Source organism: Electrophorus electricus, chromosome 17, assembly GCF_013358815.1.
Source record: "Electrophorus electricus isolate fEleEle1 chromosome 17, fEleEle1.pri, whole genome shotgun sequence".
NCBI classification, from domain to species: Eukaryota; Metazoa; Chordata; class Actinopteri; order Gymnotiformes; family Gymnotidae; genus Electrophorus; species Electrophorus electricus.
The window spans coordinates 11,172,370-11,176,309 of NC_049551.1; the positions used below are offsets into that span (position 1 = coordinate 11,172,370).

The following is a 3,940-nucleotide window of genomic DNA, read 5'->3' on the forward strand; positions in this document are numbered from 1 at the left end:
GTCCAGACTGATCAGTTTTCTCGTGTGTTTAGTTAAGTTTCTAACTCTATTTTTCTAATACATCTGGAATGTCACACCTCCCCAGGACACACCCAATGATTAATCATGTTAATCATGTATTGATACAGTGTACACAGAGTGTACCTCTCTGCTGTTCACACACAGGTGCAGTGCCAGTGTGTTTGGCTTATTCGAGATGAGCTGCACCCAGTGCGGGGCCTAAGATGTCTGCCTGAACAAATATTTACCTCTGAGCTCATCACCAATTTTGTTGAAGTTGACCTTTAACTTTGCAGCTAGTTTCATGTGTCTACATTTAAACCCAGGAAGCAGCAGTGCTTGGTCCAGCGCATGACAAGAAAAGGGATGTAAACTCTTACTCAGGCTGTGATTCGGCTAGTGCCATGCTTGCTAACAGTGGACATGAGAATTGCTCTGTTTGATGTCAACAATTTTCCACAGCTGCTTGTAATTCCAAGTAAATCTCCCACCTCCAAGAAGAAACTGCTCCAGTCATCAGTTACTGCTACTCTCTCCCAGCTCATTAACAATCAGTCGGTCTTGATAAATTGGAGTGGAAATACAGAGAGAACTGACAAGCTGGGTGACAAAATTGACATGGCTATTGATGAAATCAAGAAGGTTGATGAAGAGGTTTGTGTTCTTGAGACACCAGCTGGTATGTGACGGCAGCGAACAGATGACCTCAGATCTTTCTCTAGAGGTTAAAATTACATGGTGTTTCTGGAGACAGTTAACATTTGTCAGTTCTGCCTGAAGAATTTGCTTGGCTCTCACAGACAACTGATGATCTTATTTCAGGTCATGCCCCGGCTGATGAAGAATGTTAGAAACAAGCCAAAAATTGTGTATGTCAAATCCAATGGCCTGTTCTTCAAGGAGGACATTTCTAAGATGTGGTGGAGTGGTGGAAGCTCAGGAGAAAGGGCAGACCGCTCTTTCTGTTGGAGGGAAAACGACTTCTGGGATGAGCCGAAGTTCTTTTGTGTTTATGTCTCATATAAATATAAATGAAACTCATAAATCTCTCCGGTAACCGAACCGTTATTAAATGGGTCTATCTCAGCATTATTTGCTTCACATGCAGTGTCGTTTGCTGAATGTCTAATAAGTGTTTAAATTAATTTGCTAATGCCAGATGCTGTAGCCTGGGCTTGCTGGCAAATTGCACTCAGTTCTTATTGTGTGTTATTTGTTTCTTATCTAGCACTTGTTCTCTTTATATGTCTTGATCATTAGTTTCACTTAATGCCAGGGAGTTGAGAGATTCTGTTAAAACAAAAGCTTTGTTTCTATATATTAAACATTTTAAGACCGATTTTGTCTTTTTCCAAGCGTCACATTCCACAGTGGACGATGTCAAGATTTAACTTAGAGTAGGAAGGATGGCTCCAAACAATCTCAAAGAAATTTTTGGCTAGTTTCTGAGAGTATGGAGAAATGTAAAATAAAAGTTAATAATCTCGCTACTCCTCTCATGGATCATAAAACTATTTTCTCCTCCTTTGATGGAAGTTTGAAAAGAAACTCCTAATAGAAGATGAATAACTCTCATTTGCAGGACAAATGAGTTAAATTAGAGACCAAAAACCTGGTTTCTCATTCTTTGGATCTGGCAGAAATGGACAGTATTTGTGGAAAGTGTTGGAGTTAGAAACCTTTTTGAGGAAATATGGTAGTCATCTTATGCAAATGCATAAGATTGCGAAGGAACAGATCATTTTGGAAATAACCTCTTTCTTCAGTTCTCAGTCCCAGCAGTCTCTCACCAGAAGAACAGATTCAGTGTGCTGAACTGCATAATGAGTTGGATGAGTTCTGTAGATCCAAAGCTGAAGGTGCAGGTCCAGGAGTAGGTGGATGGGGAAAGAGGGAAAGAAATCTTCATATTTTTTAAATCTACAGAGATATAGAGGCAAAAATAATAATCTCCAACAGCGAAATAGTGGTGGGTCTGTGACCGATGACACATAACTTTTCCATTTTTGTTATGGTTCTATGCTAAACTTTACAGGTCTAAATTTCCTTTCAAATGTGAAACTAATTAGTGATGTTGATTGTGCTCTCTGACTAACTTATTAGAAAAGGAGAGTAATGCTCTTAATCTCCTCAGAAATAATGAAACCCCGGGTAATGCTTGGATTTTATCTGAATTTTTTAAACAACTTGGCCCGTGTTTATCTAAAGTGTTATTGAATATTGAAAAGGGTGCTCCCTCCTTGTATATCAAAGGGTGTAACAACACTTATTCCAAAACCTAATAAAAGATTTCTTTATTGATAATTGGAATTCTATTAGTTAGATTTGATACTTGCTTTGAGAATGAAATGTGTCCTTAAATCTGTAAACAATAAGCCTCAATCTGGTTTTATGAGTAATGCAAAAAATCCAAGCTGTAAATATATATATCTAACACTGTGGATCAAATCTCCATTTCCGTTGCCATAATGCATGCACAGCTTTCTGGTGGCATTGCTCTTGAAGCCATCAATTGACATGTCCTTAAAGGTGGAGGAGGGCCATTGGCTGGAGGACGTAAGACCAAGTAATCGAGGAGTCGGACCATACACGTAGAGATGACATTTTGGAGCGGGTTCATACATTTCTCCAGAGTTGTATGTTCACCCCGTTACCCACGGAGAAACAGCTTACCAGCGCTACAATTCCTTAACGTCACCACAAGATGGCAATCCTTAATCTTTCTGAAACGGTTCGGATCATTACTCTGAATAACCTGAAAGGTATTTTTTTTATCCTTTAATTTTCCATTGCCATGCGTCCCAGTCATTACCAAAACATTGGACGTTATTGATTATTAACCTATTGAATATTAATTTAGCTAGCTATTATTTAGGTGATAATTACAATCCTTTTGAGCAAACTATTCACATTTTAGCCTTCAACTGTGAAATGTTTCTTGATTATAGTTTGTCTGCTAAATCCCTTAAGTTCTTGCAAAAAAAATAAAAATAAAGGTGCAGGCATGAGAACGAGTCTTTCCATTCAGGACACGTGAGACCACATTTGACACATTCTTGTGGTGTGACTTTCATCTGTTGAAAAGGGCCATCAGTTGGTTTTAGTGAAAGCAGATTCACCTGCTATGCAATCTAAAATATAAGACACAACTTCCTCCTTAGATTAACCATACATTTGCATTGCATTAATATGAACCAGAAGGCACATGAAGGTCTGAACTTTACTATTCTGAAGGTCGTATGCAATCTATCTTGTGTAACCATTATTTCATAACATTTATCCTACCTCTGTGTGTCTTAACCCCTGTGCTTTTATGTGTTATGTAAGGAAGTTCATTGGTTATTCAGCTTTTATGGGTTGTGTCATATCAGTACAGATACACAGTATCTTCCAATAACTCCCTAGTAGATTGCACATCACTCTCTTCCTCTGACACTGCTCATGAGGTTCTGTTGGTTTACTTGGCGTGATGTCAGCATAGTGTTTGTCCTCAGAAAAAAAAGAAACAGCAACATACTTTGTACAAATATGATTGTAATGGACACCAAAGGCTATGTTTACTGAAATTCCATATTGTGGCATGGTGGTCTGTGTCGATTTTGCTGTCATATCTATCTCATATCTATCCATCCAGAGAGCTTCCTCATATCCTTCCTGTAACTCTATCTTCTCCAGTGGTTGCAGAAACAGCTCACCCAAACCAGACTTACCGGAGTAGCAGAGACTTCCACATCTATAGTGAGGTGTGAATTTGGACAAAACGTAACGTAATGAAGCATAGGCTGTTTAATAGCTGGGCCACCCAGTGGTAGATGGGTTCCCTGTTGAGTCTTGGTCCTCCCAAGGTTTCTTTCTCAGTTCTACCCAGGGAGTTTTTCCTTGCCACTGTTACCTCTGGTTTGCTCAGTGGGGATCTGGACCCAAACATCGGTAAAGCTGC

At 39.2% G+C, this 3,940-nt stretch overlaps 1 long non-coding RNA gene across 1 annotated transcript; it reads left to right on the forward strand.

Moving 5' to 3' along the window:
* The first annotated feature begins 201 nt into the window (after positions 1-201).
* On the forward strand, positions 202-1,337 carry LOC118242820. The gene is made up of 2 exons (XR_004777060.1): positions 202-679; positions 823-1,337. It is a non-coding gene; the product is annotated as an uncharacterized LOC118242820 (long non-coding RNA).
* The last annotated feature ends 2,603 nt before the right edge of the window (positions 1,338-3,940 follow it).